Raw genomic sequence first — 18,933 nt, 5'->3', positions numbered from 1 at the left:
TTATGGCTGAATAATATTCCATTGTGAATATGTACCACATCTTCTTTATCCATTCACCTACTGATGGATGCTTAGGTTGCTTCCATTTCTTGGCTATTGTAAATATTGCTGTGATAAACATAGGGGTGCATATGTCTTTTTCAAACTGGGCTCCTGCATTCTTAGAGCAAATTCCTAAGAGTGGAATTCCTGGGTCAAATGGTATTTCTATTTTGAGTTTTTTGAGGGACCTCTATACTGCTTCCCACAATGGTTGAACTAATTTACATTCCCACCAGCAGTGTAGGAGGGTTCCCCTTTCTCCACATCCTCACCAACATTTGTTGTTGTTTTTCTTTTGGATGGTGGCCATCCTAACTGGTGTTAGGTGATAGCTCACTGTGGTTTTATCTTGCATTTCTCTGATGATTAACAATATGGAGCATCTTTTCATCTGTCTGTTGGCCACCTGAATTTCTTCTTTGGTGAACTGTCTGTTCAGCTCCTCTGCCCATTTCTTAATTGGATTATTTGCTTTTTGTTTGTTGAGGTGCATGAGCTATTTATATATTTTGGATGTCAACCCTTTATCAGATATGTCAATTATGAGTATAATCTCCCATACTGTAGCATGCCTTTTTGTTCTACTGATGGTGTCTTTTGCTGTATAGAAGCTTTTTTGTTTGATTTAGTCCCACTTGTCCATTTTTGTTTTTGTTTCCCTTGTTCAAGGATATGCATTCAGAAAAAAGTTGCTCATATTTATATTCAGGAGATTTTTGCCTTTGTTTTGTTCTAAGAGTTTTATGGTTTTATGACTTACATTCAGGTCTCTGATCCATTTTGAGTTTACTTTTGTGTATGGGGTTAGATAATAATTCAGTTTTATTCTCTTACATGTAGCTGTCCAGTTTTGCCAGCACCAGTTGTTGAAGAGGCTGTCATTTCCCCATTGTATATCCATGGCTCCTTTATCATAAGTTAACTGAACGTATATGCTTGGGTTAATATTTGGGCTCTCTATTCTGTTCCACTGATCTATGGGTCTGTTCTTGTGCCAGTAGCAAATTGTCTTGATTACTGTGGCTTTGTAGTAGAGCTTGAAGTTGGGAAGAGAGCCCTGCTTTAGTCTTCCTTCTCAGGATTGCTGTGGTTATTCAAGGTCTTTTGTGCTTCAATATGAATTTTAGAACTATTTGTTCCAGTTCATTGAAGAATGCTGTCAGTATTTTGATGGGAATCGCATTGAATCTGTATATTGCTTTGGGCAGGATGGCCATTTTGATGATATTAATTCTTCCTAGTCAAGAACATAGGATGAGTTTCCATTTGTTAGTGTCCTCTTTAATTTCTCTTGAGCGTATTTTGTAGTTTTCAGGGTATAGGTCTTCACTTCCTTGGTTAGGTTTATTCCTAGGTATTTTGTTCTTTTTGATGCAGCTGTGAATGGGATTGTTTTCCTGATTTCTCTTTCTTCTAGTTCATCCTTAGTGTATAGGAATGGTATAGATTTCTGTGTATTAATTTTGTATCCTGCAACTTTGCTGTATTCTGATATCAGTTCTAGTAGTTTTGGACTGGAACCTTTAGGGTTTTTTATGTACAATATCATGTCATCTGCAAGTAGTGACAGTTTGAATTCTTCTTTACCAATCTGGATGCCTTGTATTTCTTTGTTTTGTCTGATTGCTGTGGCCAGGACCTCTAGTACTATGTTGAATAACAGTGGGGAGAGTGGGCATCCTTGTCTTGTTCTCAACCTTAGGGGAAAAGCTCTTAGCTTCTTGCTGTTAAGTATGATGCTGGCTGTGGGTTTGACAGACATGTCCTTCATTATGTTGAGGCATTTACCCTCTATACACTTTTTGTTGAGAGTTTTTATCATGAATGGATGTTGAATTTTGTCAAATTTTTTCCAGCTTCTATGGACATGATCATGTGGTTTTGTCCTTTTTGTTGACGTAGTTGATGACGTTGATGGATTTTAGAATGTTGTACCATTCTTGCATCCCTGAGATGAATCCCACTTGATCATGGTGTATGACCCTCTTGATGTATTTTTGAATTTGGTTTGCTAATATTTTGTTGAGTATTTTTGCATCTATGTTCATCAGGGATACTGGCCTGTAGTTTTCTTTTTTTGTGTGATGTTTTTACTTGGTCTTGTTATTAGAGTGATGCTGGTTTCATAGAATGAGTTTGGGAGTACTCCCTCCTCTTCTATTTTTTGGAAAACTTTAAGGAGAATGGGTATTATGTCTTCTCTAAATGTGTGATAAAATTCAGTGCTGAATTAATCTGGCCTGGGAGTTTTGTTCTTTGGTAGTTTTTTGATTACTGATTCAATTTTGTTGCTGTTAATTGTTCTTTTTAGATTCTCTGTTTCTTCCTTGGTCAGTCTTGGAAGGTTGTATTTTTCTAGAATGTTGTCCATTTCTTCCAGGTTATCCTGTTTGTTAGCATAAAGATTTTCATAGCATTCTCTAATAAATCTTTTTATTTCTGTGGTGTCCATTATGATTTTTCCTTTCTCATTTCTGATTCTGTTTATGTGTGTAGATTCCCTTTTTCTCTTCATAAGTCTGACTAGGGGTTTATCTATTTTCATTTTCTCAGTGAATCAGCTCTTGGTTTTATTGATTTTTTCTATTATTTTCTTCTCAATTTTATTTATTTCTTCTTTGATCTTTATTATGCCCCTCTTTCTGCTGACTTTTGGCCTCATTTGTTCTTATTTTCCAGTTTCATTAATTGTGACTTTAGACTATTCATTTTGGATTATTCTTCCTTCTTTAAATAGGCCTTGATTGATATACATTTTCACCTTAGAACTGCTTTCCTAAGTCCCACAGAAGTTGGGACACTGTGCTGTTGTTTTCATTTGTCTCCATAGATTGCTTGATCTCTGTTTTAATTTGGTCATCAATCCATTGATTATTTAGGAGCATATTGTTAAACCTCCATGTGTTTGTAAGTCTTTTTGGTTCTCTGTAGAATTTACTTCTACTTTTATACCTTTGTGATATGAGAAGTTGCTTGGTACAATTTCAATCTTTTTTAATTTGCTGAGGTTCTTTTTGTGCCCTAGTATGTGATCTATTCTGGAAAATAATCGATGTGCACTTGAGAAGAATGTGTATCCTGCTGCTTTTGGGTGTAGAGTTCTGTAGATGTCTGTTAGGTCCATCTGTTCTAGTGTGTTGTTCAGTTCCTCTGTGTCCTTACTTATTTTCTGTCTGGTTGATCTATCCTTTGGATTGGGTGTTGTGTTGAAATCTCCTAGAATGAATGCATTGCATTCTATTTCCTCCTTCAATTCTGTTAGTATTTGTTTCACTTATGTAGGTGCTCCCCCGTGTTGGGTGCATAGATATTGATCATGGTTATATCCTCTTGTTGGACTGACCCCTTTGTCATTATGTGATGTCCTTATTTGTCTCTTGTTACTTTCTTTGTTTTGAAGTCTATTTTGTCTGATCCAAGTACTGCAACACGTGCTTTTTCCCCCTTATTGTTTATATGAAATATCTTTTTTCATCCCTTCACTTTCAGTCTGTGTATGTCTTTGGGTTTGAGGTGAGTCTCTTGTAAGCAGCATAAAGATGGGTCTTGCTCTTTTGTCCTTTCTGTTTCTCTGTGTCTTTTGATTGATGTATTCATTCCATTTACATTCAGGGTGATTATGGATAGATATGTACTTATTGCCATTGTAGGCTTTGGATTTGTGGTTACCAAAGATTGAAGGGCAGCTTCCTTACTATCTGTCTAACTTAACTTACTTATTACACTATTATAAACACCATTTGATGATTCCTTTTTTCTGTCTGTTCTTTTCTTTGTCCTCCATTCTTTATATGTTAGGTGTTTTATTATGTACTTTTTGGGTATCTGTTGACTGACTTTTTGGATAGCTGATTTAATTTTGTATTTAGTTATTCTACTTCCTTTGCTGTGGTTTTATTTTCTCTGGTGACAGCTATTTAGTTTTAGGCATACTTCCATCTAGTGCAGTCCTTTAAAAATATACTGTAGAGTTGGTTTGTGGAAGGTAAATTCCCTCAACTTTTGTTTAACATGGAATTGTTTAATCCCTCCTTAATTTAAAGGATAATCTTGCTGGATACAGTATTCTTGGTTCAAGACCCTTCTGTTTCATTGCATTGAATATATCATGCCATTCCCTTCTGACCTGTAAGATTTCTGCTGAGAAGTCTGATGAGAGCCTTATGGGTTTTCCTTTGTAGGTGATCTTTTTATTTCTCTGGATGCTTTTAATACTCTGTCCTTGTCTTTGATCTTTGACATTTTAATTATTATATGTCTTAGTGTTGTCCTCCTTGGGTCCCTTGTGTTGGGAGATCTGTGGACTTCCATGGTCTGAGAGACTATTTCCTCCCCCAGTTTGGGGAACTTTTCAGGAATTGTTTGGGGAAGTTTTCAGGAATTATTTTTTCAAAAACACTTTCTATCCCCTTTTCTCTCTTCTTCTTCTTCTGGTACCCCTGTAATGCTAATATTGTTCTGTTTGAATTGGTCACACAGTTCTCTTAATATTCTTTCATTCCTAGAGATCCTTTTTTCCGTGTGTTCCTCAGCTTCTCTGTATTCCTTTTCTCTGATTTCTAGTCTATTAACAGTCTCCTCCACCTCATCTAGTCTGCTTTTAAATCCTTCCATTGTTTGTTTCATTTCTGTTATCTCCCTCCTGAATTCATCCCTTAGCTCTTGAATATTTTTCTGTAGCTCTATCAGCATGCTTATGACTTTTATTTTGAATTCTCTTTCAGGAAGATTGGTGACTTCGGTCTCACTGAATTGCCTTTTTGGTGTTTGAGGGATTTTGGATTGAACAAGCTTCTGACTTTTCATGTCAATGGGAGTGGCTGCTGGTGAGTGGTGCATGTCAGCTGTGAGAACAAAGTACCTTTCTGCTTTCCGATCACCTTGCCTATCTCTGCTGTCTGTGCCAGTTAACCATGCACAGGGAGCATCCTCTGGGTTAATCCCCTACTCTGTCATGGGTGGGACAGCCCTCGGGATAGCCTAGAGCACTGGCAGGGTTTGCAGGCTAGCAGCGCATGTGTCTGCCACAAGCACAAAGCCTTTTTGTGGCTCCCAGCCTTAGCACCTGTCTCCATTATCTGTGCTAGTCAACCACGTTCAGAGAGCAGCTTCTGGTCTAATCCCCTGAGCTGCCATGGGTGGGGCGGCCCTCAGAATGGCCTATGGCACTGGTGGGGGTCACAGGCCAGCAGTGCATGTTCTGCTGCAAGAACAAAGCCTCTTCGTGCCTCCCATCTTCTTTGTGCTGGTCAACCGCATGCAGGGAGCAGCCTCTGGGTTATTCCCCTAAACTTCCCTGGATCGGGCAGCCCTCGGGATGGTATAGGGCACTGGTGGGGCTCTCAGGTGAGCAGTGTGTGCTCTTCCATAAGAACAAAGCCCCTCCATGCCTCCCAGTCTCCATGGCCATCTGTTCTGTCTGTGTCAGTCAACCACATGCAGGGAGCCGCCTCTGGACCTAGGCCTGTTAGGTGCACAAGGAGAAGCCTCTGTGTTAAGCTGTGTGGATGCTGAAGGTGGGGCTGCTCTCTGGCTGGTCTGCAGCAATGGCAGGGACAGCTGGCTTACTTGCAGGTGCCAGTGGGGAGGAAGTAATGGCAGGCTGCTTATCATGGTGAGGGGCCTTGGAGCTGTATTACCAACCAGGGGAATAGAGTGCCTGAAGCTCCTTAAAAATCCCAGCCTGCTGGGCTAAGTGTGCTAGGACAATTTTGTCCACCTGTTAAACCCTTGTCCCTTTATGACTTTTAAAGCACTTGCTTTTCTTTTGTCCCAGGGCAGCCGGCTGTGGGAACCTGTTTGCAGTCTTAGTCTTGGATTTTGCTTTTCTGCTCCTTTAATATCTAGAGCACCATGCAATGTGTGTCTGTGCTCCTGGGGCAGATTACTAGCGCTGGTTATTTTAGCAGTCCTGTGCTTCCACTCCCTCCCCACTCTGATTATGTTCTTCCCTGTGGTGAGCTGGAGTGGGGGGAGTGCTTGGGTCCCACCAGGTCACAGCTTTGTACTTGACTCTTTTCTGTGAGATGTTAGATTCTCACAGATGTAGACTGACTGGTGTACTGTTACTTCTGGTCACTCTTTTAGGATCAGTTGTATTTTCTGTATTTTCAAAATATATATGGTTTTGGGAGGAGATTTCTGCCACCCTACTCATGCTGCCATCTTTTCTTCTCCTAATGTTTTTTTGCATGAATCAAAATGTTCCATACTATCAGCAAGAGGTTGTATCTGAGTTCTCCTATAATACTGATAACCAATTCTATTGTCCTTGACAATGGGTTTCAGCCCCAGGCAAGTTCAGTCTTGATTTGGTGACACCAAAAATTGACAATGAAATGCTCTTGGGGTGAAAGGGTTTATACCCAACTCTATTCCAATGGTGGCGGGTCAGGCACTAGAATCCCATTCACCTCAGAGGAAGTCTGCATGCATCCAGCTGGTCTCTACCTCTGGACCTCTCCAGGCCATCTCAGTCTTTGTCCTCAGTCTCTGCCACCACCCCAGTCTCTGCTCTCTGGCAGCCTTGCAGCCTGTGCAGTAGCCATGTGGCCATGCCACCATGTTGCCCAGAGCACTGGATGGAGCTCTTTATATACAGCCAGTAGCAATGTATTGCCCAAACCTGTGTAGTGAGCAAGTTGACCAGGGCCAGGTGAGCATCCTAGCCACAGGAACATTCACTTTATCCACAAATAGGTTGTGAAATTGCAGCTCATTATTTCACAACATATTTGTCCTGTAAGTTGAAATTATTATGGAAAAAAGGGGGAAGAAAAAAAATGAGACTGGCAGGAAAACAGAAACAAGAAAGAAAAGAGGGTAATAACTCAGGCTGAACTAACTCAGTTTGAACTAACATACCTAAGTTGATCTTATTAATTAAAAAAAAATTTCCTGCTAAAAACAAACACAAAAAAATTACTCTTCTTAACCTAAAACTATTTTTTTCTCAGTACTCAAGGAAGAACTTATATTGCATCCATTCTTACTAAAGCTACACTGTGAAGCTTTCCTTGACCTTCAACTGTGTCCTCTAATACACCAAATTCTGGGGGCAGGTGCTTCTCCTGTGATTAGTATTACAGACTTTATCACTCGTATGTAATTGTCTGTTTACTTGTCAGTGTCTTTCACTAAATTGCAAGCTCCGGGAAGAAGCTATTTTATTCTGTTCATCATTGAATGTCCCATACTCAGTTCTTGGCACATAGTGGGTACTCATCAATATCCTGAATAAATGAATGTTGTTATTCTTTTTACTTTATATCTACAGGAGCCACTGTCTCTGGAAACATGCATTCACTGAAGATTTGACTCTGACAATAAATTCGTGAATTTGGCAACTATCAAAGCTCTCCAGCCAAAGGGAACTATATAGTGGGCATTGTGATAGCTTGCTGGTATTTCTCCCAGCTTAGAGGTGCTTAAGGCAAGTCTCTGGAGCACCTCCCAAGAGGCTGGGGCCAATCAAATAAGGAAAAACCTAGGATTAACTTAATGCATTGACATCATTCTTTCTTTTCAGTGACTTGGCTCATTGTCTAAACTGTGAAGCAACTCAGGGGAAATATAAATTATGGCAAGAAACTGCACAATATCCTTCACTTGGCAACAGCTGTAGTGATTCTAGCTTATTTCTAAGCTGGTATATGTTGCCCAGATATCCTGATCTTTCTCTTGTTTCAGATTGTAATGACCATGAGAGTTTCTCATTCTTTTTGGTAATATTTCATTAGCAATCATTTAGATTACTCACCATTAATTAATTTTATTGGGGGAGGGAACTATTTAATTTACTGGGGGAGAAGGTGGTGGTCACAGGGAAAAGGAGTTTAAAAGAAGGGCAACTGATGCTCTGAGCCAGGAACAATGCCCTAATTTACTACATAATGTGCCCCAGTGCCAGTGAAGATGACACTTCAGCTCACTAGTAGTAGACATGTACATTATTTAATTTTGACTATTTTTGTTATTGTCGTGGGGATAGACTTGTATCAGCCTATTGGTGTTTCCTTTCTTGATTCCTTTTGTGAAATTTCATATACATAGGAGGTAGCAGTTCCTAGCTAGGAGATAGGACTTGAGTTATCAGCACCTACAAGTATTGGATCCCTCTCCTGGCTTCTGTCATTCAACAAATATTTATTGAGAATCTATTATCAGACCAGCCATTATTCTAATTGCTGGGAAAATAACAGTAAATAAAAGATAAATTTTATTTTAGTTCAGTGAGACAGACAATAAACATTAAATAAGTAAACTGAATAGAATATTCAAAGATGGTAAGTGATAGAAAAATCATGGTGATTGTCTTGCCAGTGGGTTTCAACCCTGGGAAAGTTCACTATGGATTCAATTAGACCAAAGAATGACAACGGAACATTCTTGGAGTGAGAGGGTTTATACTCAACTTTATTCCCATGGTGGCAGGTCAGTCACTAGAATCCCATCCACTCTGAGTGAGTCTGCTTGCAGCAAGCTGGTCTCTGCCTCTAGGCCTGTCTTGCCAATGGGTTTCAGCCCCCGACAAGTTCGTTATGGATTCAATGAGACCAAGAAATTGACAGCAAAACGTTCTTTGGGGTGAAAGGGTTTATTACCCGGCTTGTTATCCTGGCAGTAGCTCGAGTACTAGTGTCTCTGCCTCTGCCCAGAGCACTGGGCCAGCCTCCCTCTATAGCACAATAATAGCTTATTGCCTAAAGGTGAGGAAGTGGTAGCTTAGCAACAGGCCAGTTACATCATCAGGTAGTTAAAGTTCAGTGAGGATCCTGGCCATAGGAACCCCAACTTCCCCACACTCCACCCCTCCAGGATTCTTGCCTTACAATCTACATGCTTTCAATCTTCTGCAATGATCCCTGTGCGAGAAAGCTGGAGCACTGCAACCATGTTCCACAACAGCCACAGAGGATAACAACTTAGATATAATAACAAGAATTAAGATACAAGAAGATTGTGATACAGGTAACAAAAATTATAATAATCCTAAGGCCAGAGGAAGTTCCCAATCCACAAAGACTTTAGGGGCGATATGACACATATTTAATTCCACCAACACAGGCTAATCTTGTCCATCAGGTAGGATACATGCAAGAGAGTGATCCTATGATAGGACTGTAACAGGTCTCTTCCAGGTCTAGTATACCATACTTTTACTCCTTTCCCCATGGGGGTTACTGAAGGTCTATATATAGTGCTACTGGACGTGCATGCTCTGGCCATAATGATAAAACAAAACTTCCCGGTAAGATGCTCCTTCCTGCTGGCTGTTCAGAATATACTACTGTAATCTTTGGGGGCCACTCAGCTGTTATTCCAGGAATACACAGGAGGTCAGCTTCCAGACCTTATTCCCAAGGTGCCAGAAGAGCCAGCCATTATTGGTGTTGAAAGGTCTAAGGCCACGTCCACTCAAAGGAGTCTCTGGGGTTCTCATTGCTTCAGCTTCTCCTAAGTCTGCTACTGTATGTGTCATCTCACTTATGGGATGCCCTAAGTGAAGGGAAAGAATGAGACAGAGACCCAAAGAGGGATGTGGAGCCTTTTGAAACACAATATTTCTCCTCCCAGTAGTGAAAATCTCTTTGTCTGGGCCATAATTCTCTGGACTATACATGGTATTCCTTATGCCTAACTCTCATAACACCTGTTGGAGCTCAGCATATATCTGCCATCTAACAGGAGAGGATGGTAGATTGACCTGATTGGGCCACACAACATGAAGTGCAGCCATAAGCCAATTGAGGAAGGAGTGACTCCCTGGGGTCTGATGTGCATTTTGTGATCGCTGCCTCAAAGTGGGCTGCACTGTCAGGGAAGCCAGCTTTTCCCATCTCTGATCCCGAAAGAACAATTCCATCCACCCCTAAGTCCCACAGACACAGGAGCCAAGCTGATATTGACTCTGAGGGCTTCTGCCTAAACCAGGAGCCCAAATCCACCAGCTCAGCCTGAGTACAGGGGCTGAGCATAGAGTACTCCACGACCTGGGGAGGGGTATGCTCCTCACCTTAGGGAACTTTCAGCTGCTGGGTCTTGATGTTCTTTACAACCACTGGGTGTGCTTTCAATACAGGAGGGGCTGGTGCCTCTGACACCACCCCTTCATCCTTCCCCAGCTCCTCCATTTCTGGGGCTGATGACACCTTTCTCTCCCCTCCCCCAAGTGCCTCCTCTGCTACAACCTTTACCTTTTCTATTGTGCCTCGCAGCAATGCCAGCTCAGTCTTCATCACCTCTCTTACTTTCACCTCACTGCTTCACGGCTGGTGTTCTCCGGCCACCTCCCCCTGTGCTTCCCTCAGGAGTTTATTTTTCCTGGATGGCCTTTTCCTCCTTCAGAGCACCTGGCAGCACTGCCATCTCATTCTGTAAGGAATCTTTTACCTCTTCAATGGCACCTTGCTGCTGGCATTCTTGTGCTGCATCTCCATCAGTGCCATTCCTCCTGCCTCACAGGCACTCTGTCTCTCAAAAGACATACTTACTATACCAAGGGCCACCCCTACTGCCTCAGGTATCACCTCTACTTGCCTCCAGTCCTGGGGTGGGGCCCAGTCCTCTAGGAGGCAAGCCACCTCAGACCACATACCCATTGGGGGACAATCCACTGTCTCCCCATTCACAGGGGCAGCCAGCTGAAGCACCCCTCCCATAAGGGCAGCCTGTCTCTTTCCTTGGTCAACAATGAACCCTGCTGACTTCACCAATTGTCTTGCCAATAGGTTTCAGCCCCAGGCAAGTTCGCTATGGATTCAGTGTGACCAAAGAAATGACAGCAAAATGTCCTTTGGGGTGAAAGGGTTTATTATCTGGCTTGTTCTCCTGGCAGTAGGTCGAGCACTAGCATCTCTGCCTCCACATAGAGCACTGGGCCGAGCTCTCTATATAGTGCAGTAATAGCTTATTGCTTAAAGGTGTGGAAGTGGCAGTCTAGCAAAAGGCCAGTTACATCATCAAGTTGGTATAAGTTCAGTGAGGATCCTGGCCATAAGAACCCCAATTTCCCCACAGGGCCTTTCTGCTCCCACAGCTGTCTCAGTCTCTGTCCTCAGAGCTACCACCACTCCAGCCTCTGCTCTCCTGCAGCTGTGCAGCCCAGAGCACCAGGTGGAGCTCTTTATATAGAGTCAATAACAACATATTGCCCACACGCATGCAATGAGCAAGATAACCAGGGACAGGTGAGAATCCTGGCCACAGGAACCTTCATTTTCTCCACACAAGGCCATTGTATTTCAAGTGGAGAAAGTGAGGGGGAGAGTAGAAGGAAAGGAGATTCAGAGAATAAGGCTCAGATAGCACAGGGGCTTGGAAAGCTACTGGGAGGGTTTTACTGTAGCTGGAATGGGGTACCCATGGAAGACTGTGAGCAGAGGAGTTATTGTATCTGAGCTTTGTTCAAAAGTCAGGCTGCTCTGTTGGTAATGAACTCTAGGGACTACAGTGGAGAGGCCATATCCATGGTCCTTCTGCAGTGTAGAGGTGTCACAGGAGGAAGCTGGCCAACTGGGACCACATTTCCTACCCATTTAGCATGCAGGTGTGGGCATGTGACTAGGAGACAGCAGAGCAACCATTGGCCTGAGAACTGAACGACTGTGTGATGGAGAACTGCTTTGAAGACATGAACCTAGCCCTTGACTGCTAAGTAAGAAAAAAACAACTTGTTCTTTAAGCCACTGAGATTTGGGGGTACATTTGTTATGGCAATCTAGCCTACACTAAGACAAAAGTCCAGTACAAAAGAAGAAGATCTATCAGGTGGTTATTGCACTAACTTAGGTGGGAGATTGTGGTGGTTTGGCAAAGGTGGTAGGAGTGGAGGTAAGATAAAATGAAATCCAAGATATATTTTGAATTTAGAACCCACAGAATTTCATTACTGATTGGGTATAGACTATAAGAGATAAGGGGAGAGGTGGAGCCAAGATGTCGGCATGAGTAGGACAGTGGGAATCTCCTCCCAAAAACATATATATTTTTGAAAATACAACAAATACAACTAATCCTAAAAGAGAGACCAGAAGACACAGGACAACAGCCAGACTACATCCACACGTGCGAGAGCCCAGCGCCTGGTGAAAGGGGTAAGATACAAGCCCCGGCCTGGCGGGACCCACGTGCCCCAGCTCCTGGTGGGAGGAGAGGAGTCGGAGAGGAGAGGGAGAGGGAGCCCAGGACTGCTAAACACCCAGCCCCAGCCATCCGCACCAGAGCTCAGACACAGTGCATGCGTGGAGGGCTGGAAACTAGGGCAACAGGGCAGCAAGACCTCTGAGCAGGTCCCGAAGCTGATGCCCCTGTGACAAAGAAAAGCGAGTGTTTTTGAAAGTCTTAAAGGGACAGGGACACAACAGCTGGATGGAAACAACCCAAGTCACAGTCCAGCAGCTGGAAATACCAGGGAAACCTGGTCACACTAACCCCCTGGGCAACAGCTCTGAGACCCCTGACAGAGGTAAACAGCCAAACAGCCCCGCGTCCATTACCGCTCTGGGGCGTGGCCATAGGGGAGAAGCAGCCTGAGGCTGGCCACACCCTCAGCAAGGGAGCTTCCTCCATACCTGCCGGGCAAGACACAAAGACCCAGTCTACACGCAATTGCCCAACACAAGCCACTAGGGGTCGCAGTTGTCCCAGTAAAGAAAGGCCAGGAGCAAGTGGAAAGTTTGGCCCTCCCAGCTGACAGTCAATAGCACCTGTCAACATGAAAAGGCAAAAAAATTTGATCCAGACAAGACTAACCCAGACAGCTTCGGCATCTGCTACATCTTCCCCTGAGAAGGAACCTGGGGAGATAGATTTAACCAGTCTTCCTGAAAAAGAATTCAAAACAAAAGGCATAACCATGCTGATGGACTTGCAGAGAAATATGCAAGAACTAAGGAAGGAGAATACAGAAATAAAACAAGCTCTGGAAGGACTTCAAAACAGAATGGATGAGATGCAAGAGACCATTAATGGACTAGAAAACAGAGAACAGGAATGCAGAGAAGCTGATGCAGAGGGAGATAAAAGGATCTCCAGGAATGAAAGAATTCTAAGAGAGCTGAGTGACCAATCAAAATGGAACAATATCCACAAAAGTACCAGAAGAAGAAGAGAGAGAAAAAGGGATAGAAAGTGTCTTTGAAGAAATAATTGCTGAAAACTTCCCCAAACTAGGGGAGGAAATGGCCTCTCAGACCACAGAGGTACACAGAACTCCCATGACAAGGGATCCAAGGAGGGCAATGCCAAGACACATAATAATTAAAATGGCAAAGATCAAAGACAAAGACAAAGTATTAAAGGCAGCCAGAGAGAAAGAAAAGGTCACCTACAAAGGAAAACCCAACAGGCTATAATCAGACTTCTCAACAGAAACCCTACAGGTCAGAAGAGAATGGCATGAAATACTTAATGCAATGAAACAGAAGGGCCTCGAACCAAGACTACTGTATCCAGCACGATTATCATTTAAATATGAAGGAGGGATTAAACAATTCCCAGAGAAGCAAAAGTTGAGGGAATTTGCCTCCCACAAACCACCTCTACAGGGCATCTTACAGGGACTGCTGTAGATGGGAGCACTCCTAAAAAGAGCACAGAACAAAACACCCAACATATGAAGAAGGGAGGAGGAGGAATAAGAAGGGAGAGAAGTAAAGAATCATCAGACCGTGTTTATAATAGCTCAACAAGCGAGTTAAGTTAGACAGTAAGATAGTAAAGAAGCTAACCCTGAACCTTTGGTAACCACAAACTTAAAGCCTGCAATGGCAATAAGTACATACCTTTCAATAATCACCCTAAATGTAAATGGACTGAATGCACCAATCAAAAGACACAGAGTAATAGAATGGATAAAAAAGCAAGATCCATCCATATGCTGCTAACAAGAGACTCACCTCAAACCCAAAGACATGCACAGACTTAAAGTCAAGGGATGGAAAAAGATATTTCATGCAAACAACAGAGAGAAAAAAGCAGGTGTTGCAATACTAGTATCAGACAAAACAGACTTCAAAATAAAGAAAGTAACAAAAGATAAAGAAGGACATTACATAATGATAAAGGGCTCAGTCCAACAAGAGGATATAACCATTATAAATATATATGCACCCAATACAGGAGCACCAACATATCTGAAACAAACACTAACAGAATTAAAGGAGGAAATAGAATGCAATGCATTCATTCTGGGAGACTTCAACACACCACTCACTCCAAAGGACAGATCCACCAGACAGAAAATAAGTAAGGACACAGAGGCACTGAACAACACACTAGAACAGATGGACCTAATAGACATCTACAGAACTCTACATCCAAAAGCAACAGAATACACATTCTTCTCAAGTGCACATGGAACATTCTCCAGAATAGACCACATACTAGGCCACAAAAGGAGCCTCAGTAAATTCCAAAAGATTGAAATCCTACCAACCAACTTTTCAGACCACAAAGGCATAAAACTAGAAATGAACTGTACAAAGAAAGCAAAAAGTCTCACAAACACATGGAGGCTTAACAACACGCTCCTAAATAATCAATGGATCAATGACCAAATCAAAATGGAGATCCAGCAATATATGGAAACAAACGACAACAACAACACAAAGCACCAACTACTGTGGGATACAGCAAAAGCAGTCTTAAGAGGAAAGTATATAGCAATCCAAGCATATTTAAAGAAGGAAGAACAATCCCAAATGAATAGTCTAATGTCAAAATTATCAAAATTGGAAAAAGAAGAACAAATGAGGCATAAGGTCAGCAGAAGGAGGGACATAATAAAGATCAGAGAAGAAATAAATAAAATTGAGAAGAATAAAACAATATCAAAAATCAATGAAACCAAGAGCTGGTTCTTCGAGAAAATAAACAAAATAGAAAAGCCTCTAGCCAGACTTATTAAGAGGAAAAGAGAGTCAACACAAATCAACAGAATCAGAAACAAGAAAAGAAAAATCACAACGGACCCCACAGAAATACAAAGAATTATTAGAGACTACTATGAAAACCTATATGCTAACAAGCTGGGAAATCTAGGAGAAACGGACAACTTCCTAGAAAAATACAACCTTCCAAGACTGACCCAGAAAGAAACAGAAAATCTAAATGGAACAATTACCAGCAATGAAATTGAAGCGGTAATCAAAAAACTACCAAAAAACAAAATCCCGGGCCAGATGGATTTATCTCAGAATTTTATCAGACATACAGGGAAGACATAATACCCATTCTCCTTAGTTTTCCAAAAAATAGAAGAGGAGGGAATATTCCCAACTCATTCTATGAAGCCAACATCACCCTAATACCAAAACCAGGCAAAGACCCCACCAAAAAAGAAAACTACAGACCAATATCCCTGAAGAACGTGGATGAAAAAATACTCAACAAAATATTAGCAAACTGAATTAAAAAATGCATCAAAAGGATCGTACACCATGACCAAGTGGGATTCATCCCAGGGATGCAAGGATGGCACAACATTCGAAAGTCCATCAACATCATCCACCACATCAACAAAAAGAAAGACAAAAACCACATGATCATCTCCATAGATGCTGAAAAAGCATTTGACAAAGTTCAACATCCATTCATGATAAAAACTCTCAGCAAAATGGGAATAGAGGGCAAGTACCTCAACATAATAAAGGCCATCTATGATAAACCCACAGCCAACATTATATTGAACAGCGAGAAGCTGAAAGCATTTCCGCTGAGATCGGGAACTAGACAGGGATGCCCACTCTCTCCACTGTTATTTAACATAGTACTGGAGGTCCTAGCCACGGCAATCAGACAAAACAAAGAAATACAAGGAATCCAGATTGGTAAAGAAGAAGTTAAACTGTCACTATTTGCAGATGACATGATGTTGTACATAAAAAACCCTAAAGACTCCACCCCAAAACTACTAGAACTGATATCAGAATACAGCAAAGTTGCAGGATACAAAATTAACACACAGAAATATGTAGCTTTCCTATACACTAACAATGAACCAATAGAAAGAGAAATCAGGAAAACAATTCCATTCACAATTACATCAAAAAGAATAAAATACATAGGAATAAACCTAACCAAAGAAGTGAAAGACCTATACTCTGAAAACTACAAGTCACTCTTAAGAGAAATTAAAGGGGACACTAACAGATGGAAACTCATCCCATGCTCGTGGCTAGGAAGAATTAATATTGTCAAAATGGCCATCCTGCCCAAAGCAATATACAGATTTGATACAATCCCTATCAAATTACCAGCAACATTCTTCAATGAACTGGAACAAATAGTTCAAAAATTCATATGGAAACACCAAAGACCCCAAATAGACAAAGCAGTCCTGAGAAAGAAGAATAAAGTAGGGGGGATCTCACTCCCCAACTTCAAACTCTACTATAAAGCCATAGTAATGAAGACAATTTGATACTGGCACAAGAACAGAGCCACAGACCAGTGGAACAGACTAGAGACTCCAGACATTAACCCAAACATATATGGTCAATTAATATTTGATAAAGGAGCCATGGACATACAATGGGGAAATGACAGTCTCTTCAACAGATGGTGCTGGCAAAACTGGACAGCTACATGTAGGAGAATGAAACTGGACCATTGTCTAACCCCATATACAAAAGTAAATTCAAAATGGATCAAAGACCTGAATATAAGTCATGAAACCATTAAACTCTTGGAAAAAAACATAGGCAAAAACCTCTTAGACATAAACATGAGTGACCTCTTCTTGAACATATCTCCCCGGGCAAGGAAAACAACAGCAAAAATGAACAAGTGGGACTATATTAAGCTGAAAAGCTTCTGTACAGCAAAAGACACCATCAATAGAACAAAAAGGAACCCTACAGTATGGGAGAATATATTTGTAAATGACAGATCAGATAAAGGCTTGACGTCCAAAATATATGAAGAGCTCACACGCCTCAACAAACAAAAAACAAATAATCCAATTAAAAAATGGGCAGAGGAACTGAACAGACAGTTCTCCAAAAAAGAAATACAGATGGCCAACAGACACATGAAAAGATGCTCCACATCGCTAATTATCAGAGAAATGCAAATTAAAACCACCATGAGGTATCACCTCACACCAGTAAGGATGGCTACCATCCAAAAGACAAACAACAGCAAATGTTGGCGAGGCTGTGGAGAAAGGGGAACCCTACTACACTGCTGGTAGGAATGTAAATTAGTTCAACCATTGAGGAAAGCATTATGGAGTTTCCTCAAAATGCTCAAAACAGACTTACCATTTGACCCAGGAATTCCACTCCTAGGAATTTACCCTAAGAACGCAGCAATCAAGTTTGAAAAAGACAGATGCACCCTTATGTTTATCGCAGCACTATTTACAATAGCCAAGAATTGGAAGCAACCTAAATGTCCATCGGTAGATGAATGGATAAAGAAGAAGTGGTACATATACACAATGGAATATTACTCAGCCATAAGAAGAGGGCAAATCCTACCATTTGCAGCAACATGGATGGAGCTGGAGGGTATTATGCTCAGTGAAATAAGCCAAGCGGAGAAAGAGAAATACCAAATGATTTCACTCATCTGTGGAATATAAGAACAAAGGAAAGACTGAAGGAACGAAACAGCAGCGGAATCACAGAACCCAAGAATGGAATAACAGGTACCAGAGGGAAAGGGACTGGGGAGGATAGGTGGGTTGGGAGGGATAAGGGGGGGAAGAAGAAAGGGGGTATTAAGTTTAGCATGCAAATGGGGGGGTGGGAGAAAGGGGAGGGCTGTGCAACACAGAGAGGACAGGTGGTGATTCTGCGGCATTTTGCTGTGCTGATGGACGGTGACTGTAGGGGGGTTTTTGGGGTGGACCCGGTATAGGGGAGAGCCTAGTAAACATAATATTCTTCATGCAAGTGTAGATTAATGATAACAAAAAAAAAGGAAAGAAAGAAAGAAAAGGGGGATTACTCCCTGATAGGATAAAACTAACTGTAAATCAACGATTAATGCATGCTTTAAATATCCTTAATTTTGATCACTTAAAGGGTGTCAGATGATCGGCTATGGAGGTATATTTTTCTGATAATATTCCTTTCTCTTAAAAAAAAAAAAGAAAAGCAGTTCCTGTGTGGTGACCTCCAATGAGCTCTACACAATGGTATAAAGGGCATATCAAAGTGTGGGCAAAGGGTCTGTTTGTGTTTATACAGAGGATCAAAGCCTAATTTGGCTACCCAGAAAATGAATTAAGACATGATATGAAGAAGAACTTCCAACATCAGCACTCTTTGGAAGAGTCATACCAGAAGATGATCATCAAAAACCTCAACAATGATCCAGGTGATGCTGCAGTTGTAGCTGCATTCATCCCATCGGTTCCTGGACTTGCCATTGGAATGATGGGGGAGATATCTAAGCTGGCCTGTGCATACAGTAAAACAACAAATTTGACTGGATCTATACTGTTGGAACTCAATCAAGAATTAGGAGAAGTGCAAGTTGTAGCGCTCCAAAATTTTATGACTACAGACTATCTACTGTTAAAAGAACATATGGGATGTGAACAGTCCCCTAGAATGGGTTGTTTTAATTTGTCTGATTTCTCTCAGACTGTTCAAGTTCAGTTGGACAATATCCACCATATCATAGATAAGTTTTCACAAATGCCTAAGGTGCCTAACTGGTTTTCTTGGTTTCACTGGAGATGGCTGGTAATTATAGGTCTGCTTAGGTTATGTAACTTTATTCCTATTATGTTAATGTGTGTGCGCAATTTAATTAGTAGTTTAAAACCTATACATGCTTAAGTTACTCTACAAGAAGATATGTCAAAGAAATAATCAATCTTCCCATGTTTTCTTCTGTCTGCTACTTCTATAGCTTTTCCTCTTCCTTCCTAATTAC

This window comes from Manis pentadactyla, chromosome 6, assembly GCF_030020395.1.
Source record: "Manis pentadactyla isolate mManPen7 chromosome 6, mManPen7.hap1, whole genome shotgun sequence".
Lineage (NCBI taxonomy): Eukaryota > Metazoa > Chordata > Mammalia > Pholidota > Manidae > Manis > Manis pentadactyla.
The sequence above is the reverse complement of the archived record's forward strand: the minus strand, read 5'-3'. Positions refer to the sequence as shown.